Source organism: Harmonia axyridis, chromosome 4, assembly GCF_914767665.1.
Source record: "Harmonia axyridis chromosome 4, icHarAxyr1.1, whole genome shotgun sequence".
Taxonomy (NCBI): domain Eukaryota; kingdom Metazoa; phylum Arthropoda; class Insecta; order Coleoptera; family Coccinellidae; genus Harmonia; species Harmonia axyridis.
Genome location: NC_059504.1, coordinates 28,384,171 through 28,402,374, shown reverse-complemented (window position 1 = coordinate 28,402,374; position 18,204 = coordinate 28,384,171). Strand labels below are relative to the sequence as shown.

General features: G+C 36.3%; 1 long non-coding RNA gene across 1 annotated transcript; it reads right to left on the bottom strand.

Moving 5' to 3' along the window:
• Window positions 1-15,724: 15,724 nt before the first annotated feature.
• LOC123677871 lies at window positions 15,725-16,973 on the bottom strand. The gene is made up of 2 exons (XR_006747145.1): window positions 16,533-16,973; window positions 15,725-16,464 (listed from the first exon to the last, which is right to left on the bottom strand). It is a non-coding gene; the product is annotated as an uncharacterized LOC123677871 (long non-coding RNA).
• Window positions 16,974-18,204: the final 1,231 nt, after the last annotated feature.

Sequence of the window (18,204 nt, the reverse complement as noted above, 5' to 3'; positions counted from 1 at the left end):
TTAACAGCCCCCTTTATTTCAAAGAACAAAATCACAATATAGAAAAATTGAATGGAAAAGAAATAATATAAAAGCACGCAGTTAAAAATGGAAAAAACAAGAATAAAATCATCTTTCGAATGGCATAATTGAGATGAAAAATAATTCAGAAGCTGCCCCAAGTGGCAATAAATTTAGGCAACGTTTAGCAAAGTGAACGCTAACAAGAATGATGAGTGCATGTATTTTTTAGCGTCAATAACTCGTGAACAACACTAAGAGGATTACGCGACATCTGGATATTTATGAGTTCAAAATACGGCACCTTTGATGGTTTTTGATGTTAATTAAATTTGTCGGTATACCTTCCTGTTGTTGCTGACTGAATTAAATCTCATTTGGTACATTGAATTTCTACACATGTGATTTTTGTTGATCAAGCTTGAGATGCCACCCTTGAAATTTGCCACCCTAGGCGACCGCCTACCCTGTCTACCCCCTATCGACGGCCGTGACGTGAACCACAAAAACCTGTAGGTAGTGCATCATTACGTGATGATTTTTCGGCAAGTGGCGCCACATTATAATTACCCATATTCCCGAAGTTTCGCCTCTGCAATTCGTCGGACCACGATATGGATGAATAAATTACGCAATGTAACTTCGGCGCATGAAAAATTCAGAACAGAGGATGCATAATTTGGAAAGGAGCCAGAAAAAAGCCATAGAAAGTACTGAATACGGCCTGCTCATATAACTGGATATTGCAGAAACCTTTTAGCGAAATATGTAGGGGCAATGCGAGTTCACGCCAGGCCTTGCAATTGAAATCGTGGAAACCTCTGCTGAAATTTACTCCACTTGTTTTGGATCAGGCAGATGGACGTATTTATAGTTTCGGGTCGATGCAGAGATGTTAACGTGGGTTTCATTAGATAGAAGAGATAGGTGGAACAGGTCTATTATTCTGAGTGAATTCGCAAAGGTCAGTGGTTTGGTGGAATACTTCGAAAACAATGCTAGAGCAGTCGAGTTCTTTCATCAAACATTCTATCCTTTGTGTGAAAAATTAGAGAGAGCAGAATCCATCTATAACTTTAATTATACGTATCAAGCTGAACTAAAAATTCGCCTAAATTCTCTACAGTTTAAGGTACAAAAATATTCAATACTACTTGCACTGTGGTGATCCTTCAGTCCTCGGCAAGCCACTAATGTGCATTATAAAAGGTTATATATTTAAATAAAAAACGTATATTTCAAGAGAAATCAAGAGGTTGTTTATTTCATTGTAAAGAGGAATATATGCCATTAACGATGGAAAATAATATACCATATCCTTCTCGTGAAATGGCCAACTCGCACATTCGCGGCTGGATGTCTTCATAACTTCACGAATTCCATTTTTAGCGTCTTCAATTATTGTAGAGAATTTACATAGTACATATCTTCTTCATGTTTCCAAAGAAAAAGTCAAAAGGTTTTAAATCAAAATACCTCCGTTGCCATTTCTAAACACCTCTCCGAGAAAAAACACGACCAGAAAACTTTTCTTGCAAAATTGCGATCGCTTCATTGCTTGTGTAACTTGTAGTGCAGTCTTGTTGCAAATAAACGTCACATCAATATCTTCCAATCCTGATGATAAAAAGACATTAATCATAATCAATTGCGCAATTCATTCACCGTGACAGTTGCACCATTTTCATTTTCGAATAAGTAAAGTTCAATCATATCACCTGCCAAAAAACCCCACCAAACAGTGACACGTTGATGACTTTTCAACAATCATTCTAGGATTTTCGAGTTTTGAATGCTACATTAACTACTTGAATTCTCATTAACATAGCCTTCTAGATGAAAATGGGCATCATCAGTGAAGATGATTTTTCCATGAAGATCCGGCTTGTTTTTATTTTGATGCATTTCGAGGACCCAACCAGCGAAGATACGTATAGTCTGTTCAGGAATTACATATTGACATCCCGGGTAGCTGTGGAAAATCGAAATTGATTTGGTAATGGGTCATTTAGTAATATTTGCAATTGAAGATTTCGGGTTGGTATTGGAATTGGAAATGTCATTGACAAAAAGTTTGATCCAAAAAATTGTGAAACTGAAGAGTTGTATCAATTTTAAACACACATTGATTAGTTAATTTGAGTATTTCTCCCAGTACTGTTAGAAAAAAAGAAGGCAAGTTATTACAGCCTGAATTATTAGTGAAAGAAAACCAGTGCAATACGATTTCACCATTCAATCATTGAATGATTTGGTTGTTACCAAAATCAAAAGCAACGAATATATCAGTCTGAATAAAATTTGACCAAAAAGCAGCTGGATATCAATAAATCAAAACAACATCACAAGTTCAAAAAAGTTGATCAAAGGAAAATTAGTATTGATAAACAAAAATATAATAGAGTAGGATTTTATGGTGAATACAGAGTATATTTCCAACAGAATGGGAACTTCATTTGTCTGGATGAAACTTGGTTGTTTGAAAATGCAGTCTTATTCAACACTGGTCTTTCGAAAGAATATCAAAAGGTTTGCCAAGTATAAATTCAAGGATAAGGTAGAAGGTACACTATTTTCATTTGAATTTTATGATGGATTTTTTCCCGGATGTTTTGACAGTGGTGATCAAAGGGATTGTATAAATCTATTAATGGAGAATTATATCATAATTGGGTGATCGAATGAATACCTTCTCTGCAGATAATTAGAATAATGCTCACAGCTCAGACGATGAATTTCAAGAATTCTTTGGAGAATGACCGAAGCTATATGATATCAAGTTATATAAAAAAGATCTGTGAACAAAGTCTTTGCATTGCATCTATAGTTTATTTATATAATATTTTGAAATGAAATATTGTTATAGGTATATGCTTTTTGTTCTTCAATGAGTAATCCAGAGATCTAATAAATTCTAATACCTCCATAGAATTTTTACTGAGTATTTAATTGAAAATTCATTTGGTTGAGTAAATTTAAGAATTTCTTTAGCTCTTAACCATTTAAAGATAATAACAGAATGCAACCAAATTTTTGAATTCCCAAATTGAAAATAATTTCAAACAAATGCTTTTAGTGAGTGAATTAAAGCCGTTATGGGGAAAATACTCCATGTACAAAACCAAATTCACCTAATAGCAAACGTTATAGAAGCATTTCTATAAGTAATAGAAAACTAGAATAGTTACAGTACAACTGCAATGTTGAAATTGTTCATACACTAAATGGATTCTTCAAATGTTATTTCTGTCCCATTATGATATGGCTCTTAGGTTCACTTCGCTACATTATTCAAATGAATCAACCATTTTTTCCGTTTTCTTCACCAGTTTAGATATCACAGTTGAAATGATTAGAATTTTGCATGTAGGTTGGTATCCAGTATTCATCAAGAATTCAACCATTATTGAAGAGCCTTTGGTGAAAAGGAATATGCATATTTTAATGATCTTCATTGGGATCTTTCATGGGCGACTCTTGAATGAATAGATAACTCTTCATTGGAATTCCTTGGAATATGAAAGCATTCTATTATATTTTTACGTTATAGAACCTGAATTCCCATATATCAAATCATAAAGTAGTATTCCTCCCTTAGTGATTTCGAAAATTTGGGATCTTTGGGATAAAAAAATTATGAGAATAATAAATAATTATATATTTATATTCTGTTATTTTTCTGATGAATGATGAAACCATAGCAATTTTTAGTGATATTTTTGTAACCAGAAATAAGGCCGCGACTGGACGTTCAAGGCCTGCTTCGATGTCAATAATTCGTGAAAGGACTATAGTCGCTTGTGTTACTCAGCATAATATGTTCTTGTGTAAACGGAACTTTAAAAGCCTTAAGACCTAAGTATTTATGCAACATACGTTGTAATGTCATTGTCGTCAATCATATCTCATTGACTGAAGCACGCGGTTTCGAATCTTCACATCCCAAACATGTCCCAAGAGCTCAGATTTTCCCATTAGTTTCACTATTGCCGGCAGAGATAGTGATAACAAAAAGTGTCCTGTTTTGCGAAGGTTAACTGCAAAATTTTCTCCATTTTTGTAGTGAATTTTAACCATATGAGTTCATTGTTGTAGGAGTTATCGTCTTATTCGCAGTAATAGCGTAGTTTTTACTTGGCAAATATCAAAATATATCAGCTTCAAATTGACAGCTGTCCAGATAGCGAGTTATTCAAAATGAAACCTGTGAGTGGAAAACTCTTCATCTTACATTTCTGTAATATTTATTTCCATACTCTGATCATTTAGAATAGACGGAGACTCCTAAGATATTAGAGACATTACTTACAACCCTCCACCTGAGAAGGTTATCTTCTATATTACCCAAATACCCCTAAAATATTCTGAATGAATAGAAATGAAATATAAATATTGAAAACGTTCAAACATGAATATTTTCGGAATGTAAGAGAACCAGCGCTTGTAATCAGACTGCTCGCAATCTGGACCGAACTATGGAAAGCAGATACGTAGCTTTCCTTGATCGATTCAGTATGTGTTCCAAAACTGCTCTCCCATCATTTCAGCGACGAAAAAGATTTCTTCGAGCCCTGCACAGCATCAGTTCTCGAGTACAGAACAAGCGAATTGTAGGTGGAGGATAAAATAAGGAATCAATCTTCACAAAGTAGCGTTCACTTCCCAATGCCTCCCATATCGACACTAGACAACGTGGAAAATGCAACTGTATCAGCTTTCACGAGTGAAATGCACATAAACCCAGACGATCTAGTTTCTCGTAAGCGTTTTTATTGAATATTGGTTCCTTCGGTTCGCAGCATGCAGCTACCGCTGTAAAAAGTTTAATTCACATCGCTAGCCGGAGACCTCCTAAAAATTCGGCTGTCACATCTGTTTGCGAACCTCTTAGAGGCCCTCTATTAATTTAAAACTTTTTATGACTCGTCTTGTAAGTTGAGCTTGAAGAGACGGCCCGTTTGATTCAAAGTTGAGCTTGTTGACGTTACATTAGCATTAATAAAGCGTGCAACCGGAGATTTCGAGCAATATCTTTTATGCATGCTGTTGAAAACTCATTTGTTCGGGCTGACCCATAACTTTGGTTTATTAGAAATTGAATTGAAATTCGTGAAGAAAAATCTCTTCCACCTAACAGATTGGCTGGACAGTCAGGTTTGTTTCCGGGAAACCTTGATATCTATCTCAGTGTTTGTATGTGATTCTAAAAATAATGGTGCGTTTTCAGAGTAAAGTTATATTTCCTAATTCCTCCAATACAGAGTTTACTTGAATTATTTCATTTTGAAAATTATTTGAGATTCTTTTTATTTCTGTTTGTTTAGAAGTGTCGAGTATTACATAACTCACTGAAGTGAAAAAATAAGGATACGACTAAATCAAAATGAAGAAATAACACAGGATTAAAAGGTACAAAGTTTAATGACTACTGGTTACAGGTTAGATACCGGATTATGTCCATCTGCATTAAGCATAGTATCATCAGTTCATAAATATAATCATCCTTATTACTAATTATAACCACCACGTGAATTAATAAAACCGCTATGCATCTGTTCCGAATACTTTTCATCAAATTATTGAGTTAAGTTGTGCTTTGTTATGTAGAGAATAGCACAATTCATGTCAGTAATTGTTTCAGTTTGTCGAACTATCTTCTGTATGTTGAATGTTTAACAGTTTGTTCTAGCAGACGTTACGATTTTATATTGAACTATTTCAAATGTATGGCATTCTTTATTACATTTTATTTAATTGTAGTGACTCTGCATGCCTTAGAAGTGGCGTTGCTGGCTTCGCCTCACTCTCTAGCAAGGCATCGGGGGGTTCATAAAGAATCATCGAATTTGTGCAGAGTCGCCTCTCCACGATGGTGTGAGAGGATGTGTCTTGGGCAGAGATCACTGGATAGCTCAACTGATCAGTCCACCAGCGATTTCGGGACGAAACATCGTAATCCGTAGAGAAAGGGCGCACCTTGGAATGGGGCGGTATTTCAATACCACGATTTTGGAACGGTATTTTTGAGTAACGTAGTCGCGCGTTCCACAAACTTAAAGTAACCGGTTCCAAAGTAACGATAGTTACAGCGTACCGGCACCGGACTCCCAAAGTTGGTACGAACGTCAACGATGACTCAATTTAAATTCATCATTTGAAAAATAAAAGTGAAAAATGTATGCAAAGGTACTTAATTCTAACATTTAAGTGAAACTTTTAATGGAATTGAATTTAGAAAATAAACTAATTGAAACGGTTTGGGATATTTGAACGAGGTTTGGTGAATATGGATACCTCATTAAGGTTTCACGTTGAATACCTCGTCTTCAGCAACTACAGTGTTGTACGTACTAGCATTGACTTTCATATTTGTGAAAAAAAATGTACGCCAGTGCCTTTTACAAAACTAAATTCATGTACTATCGCTCAAAAACTCCTGCTGTCGGAGCTTTTATAATTTTCAACATTCATTTGCGCCATGTTTAATGAGGAAAAATTCCTTTACCTGTAACTTCGTAAAAATTGTTTTTGCCATTGTGGTTTTAGTGCCTACCGGAATATTTCTACTATTTCAAAACCCTTTACATTTCCGCAATTAAATCAATTAAAAGTAGGGGTTTGTCTACAAAGCGTCAAATTACCGCACACAACTAACAGATTCAACAGATCAGTGCCAAAAATCATTATATATATTTTCCGAACCCCTCATCACCTTGAATCTGCCTTCTAGCGGATTTCCCCATCTGCACCTCCAACAGTCTACGCTCCCGAATAGGCGACATTTTTCCTTAGCAACCACATAAGCCCATGTAAGTTGATTCATCTAGGTTAAATTAATTTAGTTAATTAAGTTCCGTAATCTTAGGGCCTTAAACTCAACGCTATCGAATTATACCCAATTAAAGCGTAGAACATTAGCCGATGTCGAATTCCGCTAATTTCCACATAACGAAGTATGTCGAAGTTAATACTTATCTACCTCTAGCCTGGGAAACACTATCCCGTAATTCTGAAGCACGACGCGCGTGATACGCTCTTATTAGGGGGAATGGTAGGGAGCCAGAATCCGAGGAGCCCGAAATGCCTCCTCATAACACAGGAAACTCCTGCTTTGCTGTCGGGGAAATGAAGAGGAAATTGTCACGCCACCTGCTTACCAAAATCGATTGTTTAGTTGCTTCATTAGACAAGACGGGGAATAGAGATTTTGGGCCATTTATTCAAGACGCTAATAGTGCACTGTCAGCAATATTGGGAGCATCCGGCTAATCGGAAGATGAAAAAATTGATTTCGCATAAGATACCTATACTCTGATGAGTTTCACAACATTTTCATCGAGTTTATTTCCTATAATGGATCCGAAAATGAACTAGTAGTTAAATTTATGAATGATTTTAAATCACCATTCCTTCAGGAAAACTTCTTGAATGAGTTACTTTTGTGCGACAATTATTTCTTACCCATAAGGTGATGATTTTCAATAAAATTAGTGTTGATGATACGGGATGATTCAAACATTATTCAAAATGTAATTTGTTCATAATGCAACCTGTAATTAAAAAAGTTCTCCGTGGAATTTTTCAATTTTTTGTCATTACTCTAACGCTATTGAATGTCAAAAGTATTGGCTCTGCTGCGCCCACTTCCTGAGAGAATGATATATTGAGAGGGGCGACCATAATAACAGTAATTATGGTCAAAAAGATGTATGCAATGGAAATTTAATGCAGAGTAACTGTAGGAGACACATGGGCGTTCACTTATTCGTATTTTGCCATTGTACAATGAGAGGCATTGTACAGGTGTTAAGGCATCCGAAGAATCCTAGGACTCAGAGGAAAAATCTTCAAGGATCCCCGATCTCCTTTTTCGAAATAATAAAATATCAGAAAGGAGACCCTAGATTTCTTGATTCGTTCTCGATTTACAGGGCGTTTCTGTGAAATGACTGTTTCAAATATTTCGCTATATCTTGGTTTCTGTGCGAGATATTCGAAAAATTCCAGAACTTTTTTTTTAGTAATTTTTATGGTTCATTGGATACTCCCACGGATTATAGATGGGTTATGTTAATAACTATATAACAGTGGCGACACCACCTTTCAAAAACAGGGGTGGCCAAGGGGGGGCTGAATTTTTTTGGGCGGGGGCGGTTTTTTTGGGGGATTCCAATGCTATATAGGGAACGAATATACGAGACTCTATTATCTCTCGATAATTGATTGACAACTAACAACTATCAATTTTCAAACGTTCGATAACGTTCTATAATTATCTCACTTTTCTTCCCAATTCATATAGTATTCCCTTTCCCATCACCCTATTTTTCTTTTTCATTGTTCGAAAAAATGTTCTATTTCACTCAACCACTTAGTTTCCTGTTAAGATAATAACGATTTTTGCCAACTTCAATAAATTTCCAATTGAGTTCTATAGTTTCATCAGTGGATATTGTATTGGAACCATTTGGTCTACGGAAAGAAGTTGAAGACTCCTGGTACCTCAGTTTTATACCTTTATTTTAAAATTTGTATTTCTAATGTCTTTTCTCCCTTTTTTGCCAGTTTCTAGCTAAAATTTTTAATTTTTTCAGGAATAATGATCTAATCGGAGAACCATACAAAACTTGAGCTGGAGCCTGAAGATCTTACATCTTCACGACTAGTGCTTCTCAGTTCGAGTAAACCGGCGTAGAACTTTTCTTCATTCAAATTTCCACATTCGAAACACTTTATTATTGAATGTTTCGTTGCCAAGGACTGCCTCTTAACTTCCACTGTTGTATTACCAAAATTATTACCGATTTAATACAGTTTTTGACTTGCCCCTTTGTTACATGAGGTTAAATTATGTTTATGCAGAACCACGCCTATTTTTCCTTATCTCCTTCTGGTTCACCAATTCCTAATTTCTATTTTGTTTTTGTTGTTTTCTTCTTCTTACAGTTTTTCATTCTGAAGTCATTTGCGGAGTTGTGCTTGTTATTTTGTAACTATTTGCGGAGTTGTGCTTGTTATTTTGTAACTATTTGTTTGTTTAATTACATTTTCATGAATATTTCCCTCCTGTCGAAAATTCTATGTATCTGGAGAACAATTATCGAAAATTACAGCGATAATTGCATTGTAGGAAGCGAAACTGCACTGCGATAATTGTTCTGTTCATAGATGCTTAGTTTCTATGCATCTTACACAGTTCGAATCTATGGCAATTCCATTCTAAATCAGTTTGACAGGTAATGTAACAGTTTATTCGGGAAATATTCCCCCGAATTACACTCGTGCATCAAAATTACCGGATAATTTCGCATTCCAGCGTGTTTTCTTTGAAAAACTGCATTCGGTCATTTTCATTTTTGGAGAAAGAGCCCGACACCGAAGGTGGATGCAGTTTTTATGACAACACGCTGTCATGCAAAATTATCGGTAATTTTGATGCACTTGTGCAATTACTTACGAAAATTTCCAATGTTTTGATCTACATTTAGGTTAGTCACAGAACAATCATTTATGTTGAGTGGCGCAAACTGAGAGCTGCAGCTGACGGTTATCATGATCATCAGTTGCATGTTGATATTTTGAACTTATATCAGTAGGCCAATTACATGGTCTTTAAGAATCACGTAGGGGTTTGGTTTTGTAACTTTCGGACTTGTTAGATTCCCTACTCAGTCACCCACCACTAACGGAGTTACGAAACCATTGTTAGTTACTTCTTTGAGAAATGTACCTTCCTAACGGATGTGGTTTCACGAATTTCCTTGATTTTCCTCGTGTTCTTCTCTTTCGAGATTATAGAATATTTATGCTGGTTCAAACCGGTCGATCGTCTCCGTCATTTCCTTGTCGTTGGATCTTGATTACGAAATATTTTAGATCTCTCCTCAAAACTTCGTATGGTCCGTCGTAGGGTTTCTGCAGGCCTAATTTTCGGACCTCATGTCAGATGAAAACAGATAGGAACATTTCCAATTCCTTGAAAACAAAGCTGAATCGTTCTCCATGGTGACTAGCATTGGTGGGTCTCACGAAGTCTGCTGTGTCTGTACTGTCATCCGTACTTGTAGATAGGAACTCCCAGGCAATCTTAACGGCTCCCCATATACCATTTCTGCAGCGGTTGCTTTCATGTCTTCCCGCCAGGTTGTTCTCATTCGCAGGAGGACATTGGAAAGCGTTTCGGTCCATCGGTCATGGCTGAAGCATTTAATAGCTGCTCAAAGCCATCTATGGATTCTTCCCACCATACCGTTGGCAGCTGGGTCATAGGCGATGGTTCGGATGTGGTTCATGATAATAATAATAATAATAATAATAATATAATAATAACTTTTGGTTGAAAAAATTTTGGTGTATACACGGCAGGCTAGTTGAAACCATAAATGATGTTATAAGTAATCCAACGGAAATGCCCAAATTTTTAACAACAGGGACCACTTACCTCTTACCGAAGGATATGCAACACACAGCGGATCCATCAAAATACAGACCAATTACATGTCTACCAACAATATATAAAATCATCACATCATGTATAGCATCTCGTATCTACAAACATTGCGAGACAAATAATATAATGACAGCACAGCAGAAAGGATGTTCCAAGAATGCACTAGGATCGAAGGAACTGCTGATAATAGATTCCATCATATGCAACCAAGCCTTCAAAAAACACAGAAATCTTTTTATGACATATTTTGACTATAAGAAGGCCTTCGACTCTATTCCACATGGGTGGCTGACAAAAATTTTGGGAATATACAAGATCGATCCAATTACAATAAACTTTCTGAAGTATGCAATGTGCAACTGGAGAACGAATATCGAACTCTCTACAGCGAACATAACTACTAAAGATATTCCAATAAAAAGGGGAATTTTCCAAGGAGATTCGTTGAGTCCCTTATGGTTCTGCTTGGCGCTGAACCCCCTTTCTAAACAACTGAATGCTACTGAAAAAGGTTTCAATGTGAAAGGAAACAGAAATAATATTGCACTCAATCATTTGCTATACATGGATGACCTCAAACTTATAACAGGCAACAAAAACCACTTGCAAATTATGGTCAAACTGGTGGAAAATTTCTCGGAAGACGTGGGGATGAAATTCGGATTGGACAAGTGTCGTACTATTAGCGTAGTGCGTGGAAAAATCCAAGATGAACCGATAGCTCTCTCCAATGGACAGGAGATAGAAGCAATGAAATCGGACGATCTTTATAAATACCTAGGAATGAAACAAAACCGACGAATAAACCATCAAAGAATGAAGGAAGACTTAACAACTGAGTTCATTAGGAGAATCAACAAAATTTTGAAGACAAACCTCAACAGCAAGAACATGACGAGAGCTATCAATACATATGCATGTTCAATTCTTACATACTCTTTCGGTATCATTCCATGGACCAAAACAGATATGGAAAACCTGCAACGCAAAATGAGAACCTTGATGACGAAAGCACACAAGCACCATCCGAAAAGTAGCATTGAGAGGACGACACTGCCGAGGAATAAAGGAGGCAGAGGTCTGCTAGACATCATGGAACTTGCCCATGGTCAAATTGAGTGTCTACGAACATACTTCAAAGACAAATCAGGCACGTCAGAGATCTACAAAGTACTGTGTGAAGCAGACGAATCAACACCTTTACAACTGCACAAGGAGCAATTGTCATACAACCACCAGACAATCCAAGAAAAACTGCAAAGATGGAGAGAAAAGCCCCTACATGGACGACATTTCAACGAGGTGAACCAGGATCATGTCGACATTGAAGCGTCGAACTATTGGCTCACATCAGGTGCGATGTATCCAGAAACGGAAGGATTTCTTTTAGCCATCCAAGATCAAGTGATCTCAACAAAAAATTACTACAAACATATCATAAAGGATCGAACTATTACTGACGATCGATGCCGTTATGGTTGTCCAACGAACGAGACAATCCAACATATCACGGGAGGATGTCAAATGTTTGCAGGAAATGAATATAAAGAGAGACACGATGCAGTAGGAAAGATACTACACCAAGAAATGGCAACTAAATTAACACTAATTAATTCTGAAAAAGTGCCATACTACAAGTACCGACCGGAAACCATCCTGGAAAACGAACGCTATAAACTGTACTGGGATCGTACAGTTTTGACTGATAAAACAGTCCCTCACAACAGGCCAGATATATTGCTAGTTGATAAACAACAAAAGGCAGCAATACTCATCGACGTAGCAATACCTAATAACAACAACATGCGTCAAAAAGAGGTCGAAAAAATTTCAAAATATAGGGACCTCGAATTTCAGATAAAGCGCCAGTGGGGAATGATATCAACGAGAACTATTCCAATTATCATCTCAACAACAGGAATAGTACCCAAAAATCTCAAGAGAAATATCAAGCAACTAGGACTTAGTGAGTATATATGTAATATAATGCAAAAAGCTGTTCTTTTAGGTACTGCAAGGACGGTGAGAAAATTCCTAGGAAGCGAAGGACAGGTCCAAGGATCGCGTGTAAGAGGACCAGAAGTTCGACGAGAACCAGGGGGACCACAAGGACCGGACACGACCGAGCTCAGCCCTTCTGATATTTTAAATATCTGGGAGTGAGTCAATGTTCCTCTTAGCGAGGAGTGAGAAGCCGACGGCGAGGAAAAATCCTACGCGTATAGGCAAAAGTCGGGGATAATAATATTTATTTGGTGCTAGTTACAACTTACATTTCATGTTGTATTACACAAGTCAAAACACAAATATACAAAGAGTCATATATAAAAGTAATATGTGAAATATTTCATCATTCAAATGAAAAATCATCCGACAGAAACTCAGCCACACTGAAAAACGCTTTTCTCTTCAGATATTTTATAATTATATTTTTGAAAACTGGTGATGGTTTGTCTCTCACATGCCCAGGCATCAAATTGAACATTTTGTAGGCCATACATTCTACACTCCGCCCTGTCTTCTCTAAACGATGTGATTCAGGTCTTATGTCATCCTTTCTCCTAGTATTGTAAGAATGAAAATTACTATTTTTTAATTTACTATCATGGTTTTTATGGGCATATATTAAGCATTCATAAATGTACAACGATGGGAAAGTCATCACATTCAGTGCAATGAATGCCCTCCTACAGTCTTCCCTGTAGCCCAATCCTGCAACCTACCTAATGGCTCTTCTCTGTATTCGAAATACTCTCTCACAACTAGAGCCATTTCCCCATAACACAACACAATATCTCATATGTGTTTCTATCAGTGAGTGGTATACAGTTTTCAAAATCCTCACTGAAACAGAGTCAACCAGATTACGCAGCAAAAATGTGTTCTTTATTAATTTTTTGACAACTGAGTCGATATGTGTGCTCCATGTTAGGGTTGGGTCCAAATGAACTCCAAGAAACTTCAATGAGGTGCCCCCAATTGCACGATCCGAATGCCTCAAAGTGAAGAGCATTTTTTCGGTCTTATCCATGTTACATTTGAGACCATTTGCTTGAAACCACTCCACTGCCATCATTTCCACCTTCAATGCCAACTCCTCCGTATGTTGGATATCACGACCTTCCACCGTAAAACTGGAGTCATCCGCCCATAGTATGTGTTCATAAGACCAAAGGAAATGCGAGAGATTATTAATGAACACTATAAAGAAAAAACATACATGCCAGTCAACATACATAGCCCGTTGAACGGGCCTGACTCAAACTGTCTCCCTTGATCTGTTGGTGTAGAACTCCCTAGAGATGGAGGATGCTTCCTGATTCTGCAGGGGAATTGCTTCTGACCATCTGGTAAATCGATCGACACAGGTGAGGTAGTATAAGTAACCCTCAGCCTACGGCATAATCGAATCGAGGTACCGGTGGCGTAAATGTCCCTGGTGAAGTCATGACGTTGCGAGTACCTTCAGATCACTGACATTCTAAACAGGTGCGGGACCATTTTCTGCAATCCGCGTTGACCGAAGACCAAACGAAACATTACTTCACCATCTTCGATGTCGCATTGATACCAGGGTGTGCCAGTTTGTAAATGGTATCAAAGGCTTCTCTGAGGAATGGCTTCGTCAGAAACGGGCGTGCTTGGGAAGTCCACGTATCGCAGTACACCAATCAGGTTGATCCATGCAGCCTCATCTTCCGGATCTGCAAATCCAGATATCGCCTTCCAGATATCGCCGTAGCTCGTTGTCGTCCTTTTGTGATCTGACCAATGCTGCATAGTCCAATGTGGAAGTAATTTCGTCAACTCTTGAAAGGGCATTGGCGACGTCGTTCTGATCTTCTGAGACATAGCGTATGTCAGTAGGAGTAGCGAACTGGAAAATGTAGTCCAGATGTCGAACTGTCTGGGCGAGCATTTTTTTTTCCTGGCAAGAAACTTAAATCTTTTTCGGTATGCAATAAATGCAAAATATGTTTCTGTCTCGAGCACCCGAAAACGAATGAACTCGCGTCATCACAAGAAGTTGAAGAATGGTAGGGAGAATCGACATAAAGTTCACATCGTTACGGTGCAATATTGAATATGCTCGAACTCTGACCTTATTTATAATGTTTTAAAATTATTCTCGCGCGGTTTGAACTCTTAGAAAATATTGAACTCTACCTATTCTATATCAATTTCCTCAAAATTTCATGAAAATCCATATATTCTTTCAAGATCTCTTACGATTGAAAGTTTTCGATACATTCATTTATTATTGTGATCAAAATTATTACATGATATGTCAACAATTATGAAAAAAAATATATATTAGTCGTTATTTGTATATTTCAACTAAAAACTAAGTGTAGAACAGGATATGCTCATACATTCAAAATGGGTGCTGATATTGAAGTTTTCAAACTATTGAATCCCATCTAGTTCTATTATTATCTTCGAAAAGGATACCCACAACGGAATACAAAACTGTAGAGGAAAAGTAAATCATGATTGATTAATAATTAATCAAACAGAACAATCAAAAAGATGATCTTTTACTACGCCAATGAAATGGAGTGTTTTTTATTCAATTTTCTCGTTGTTTTACATTCAAAATTCGAACTGATTGGATCGAACGAATTATATTTATGCTTCGATTGAATAAATGAACTCTTTCATGTTTTCATATGAAAGTAGAATATATGTATTTGGTCCATGTAAAGCAATAATGAATTGGGAGTTCAAAAATTCTATCAATCAACATTAAAATGCTGACAAATTAAATTTATTGCGAAATGGTCGAATAGACAAACTATAGATTAAAATGCATCGATTGAGATCAGTTATACCTATACCCGAAAATTATTTACCCATCCATAGTTTAGATTCGATATTTCAATTAATAATATTTTTGAAATGAAAGTGGGAGTAGCTATTCAATTTTTAATTTATGTAAATGGATTAATTTAAATTAATCACTACTGTGGAAAAACATTCAGTCATATACAAAATAATTCAATTACTTATTTCCCTTAATCTGAGTTGAGGGCAAATTTATCCATATTTTCATGTGAGGATTTATGTACTCTCTAGTCTAGGTAACGGTATTGAACAACACAAACACTAATGACCTAAGAGAATAATATATGTTAAGAAGATACCACGGTAGTACTTTCTTTATTATAACCTGTGATAATAAATTCCAATTATAAAGTTGCTGATGAGACAATTAATCAGTCATAAACAATTAATTAATCAGGGTTGGGTTAAGTACTTTTAATCACAAATAAATTTTTAAATCTGAAATAACAATAACTATAATCTAATAAGTTTCTTACAAATATATAATTCTTAGTTCTAATAGACTGAATCGAAAGATTGCAATACCGTGCACTTAGGACAATTATACACTAATGAGTAATTTAGATAATGAAGTTCTAGTTAAAGCAGTCAAAATGTGAATGATGAAAAATTTAAAGTATCAAGCTAATATGGAATGTAATCTCTAAGAATAAGGATGAAGTTGAATTTGGAAAAATATACGATTAAGAAAATTTAAAAAAAAATACTCAATTTGGATAAGTTGAAATATAAGACAATATGAAATTATGAGTACTAAACTTTGAGAACTGCGAATACAAATCTGGAATATTAAATATACTGAATATAATGTGAAAATTACAATATTCAAATATTGGTAATGTTAATATGAGAAAATATAATAAAAATTTAGAAAAGGAAATGTGCCAAAGGTGAATTTAATATTATATCCAAAATTGTATCTAATCAACAATGAAGAAAAAGAAAAAACCATGAGAAGGAACTTATCTTAAAATTAGGGTGAATCTCCCCCCCAAGCCAACTGTACCAAGTGACTCAAAATGAAACGGTATGAAAATCTCTAGCAACAAATGTAGGACCAATTGAACAATTTTCCCAGGAGGTATGCACCATTAACTCGCAATTTTCGTGAAGATCTTGAATGATACCAATACGTCCAATAGAAAAAAAAATTACCATATAATAAAAATCTAAGAATGACAGAAAAAAGTATGTATTACTTTAAAATTCAATTCAAATTGATCACAAGGTAACTTACCCTCGTTGTCGAGGATTTTCACTCAATTGTAGCTCACAAAATAAATACTTGATTTGACTAGGCTATCCAAATTAAATTGATTATTGCCTTAGCAGAAAAATTAATTCAGCTACCATAATAAATTTCAAAAAATGCCGACTTTAAACTCTACTGCTCGCCAAAATTTCGTTGTTACTCTGTGAGAGGCTACGATGGAAAAAGAACGATATTCGAAATGCATTTTCAAAAGAACTCAAATTGAATGATAACCGAGATACAAAAAAATGAATGAAAAAACTGAACGTGTTGATGTTACTTTTTGTGTTTTAAATGCAAGTTTGAATTTAACGCTATAACATGACATCTACCGGCAATGCAACATACCTCCTGTTACAGAAATCATTAACCACAGGAACAAATTATAAGGAATACTGTAAATAATTAAATTCAAATTCAAACCGTAACAAAGATTGATCTAATAAAGGATTCAGTGTTATTGAAATTAGTAAGAATATTTTCTTCTTTTCTTTTGAAACAGGGGAACTACCTCGTGAAATGTCAAACAGTGTGTGACTCTTACTCGGTAGACCTAACCTACTATTTGAAATATCATCTGCCTATATGGCTAGAGAAGTCCAGTCAGAGTTGAGAATGTCGGCTGTATATACAGAATATAGAAGAGGAGACAACACACTATCTTGGGGGTCTTCGAAATCTCTCCGGTCAAGGAGACTTTTGGAGGTTTTTGCTCTGAAAGAGCCAGTTTGAAGGAAAGAACGGATAAGTTGACACATCGATAGGGACATGTTCCCTTCATGAAGTTTGAAAACGAGACCCTCGCGTCATACGGTATCGAAAGTTTTAGAAGAATCAAGAAAAAATGCTTCAGTCTTTTGCTGCCATTCGAAACTGGTCGATGCATATCCTGTGAAAGCTTCGACGTCGTTGTCTGGTAACCGTTTTGAAGTCCTATTTGGGATACCATCAGGTCCGGAAGCTTTACTTTTTTGCAGTTGCGATATGATATTTCGAACTTCCTCCGTGGTGGCTGGGTCTATGATTTCCCCTGGATCAGCGAATGATTCTTCATCAGTATACACCATTCTGCCGGTTGGTTTGTATTCCGATTTCAGAACTTTTGTCATGTTTGAAATCGAATCGTCTTGGTCGTCAGTGATTGTAGCTTTTGGTATCATTGTTCATTTCTGAACTCTCTTAACGCCTTTCTATTTTTCCATTGGAGTTGATTGGCCGTTGTTTTAATGGCTGGATCTCTGGATCTGCGTGCTATTCTTCTTGCACGATTTTTTCTTTGATCAATTTGACGATATCGTCCATATAAGTTGATGAACTTCGCTGGTCCTGGTCTCTTCTGTTATGGCGATGCGTTCTATTTCTTGAAATCTACTACTATTTTTTCGAGATCTTCGATGCAGTCTAACCTTTTAGACTTTTGGAACTTTTTCCAATAGATCATCTTTTTCCTCTTTTGTACTGGATTCAGGCAATTTCCAATAAGCATAAGCATAGGATTATGATCCGAGCCTAGTGCGTTCCTTGTTGTGAGGTCAGTTTGAATAATTGTTGTATATTAAGTGTATTTGGGCTCTAGTGTCCCGAGCCCTGGGGTTACTCGCACCTGAATGGAAAGAACGTATTGGTTCCTCTAGAGCCATTACCACAATATCGGAAT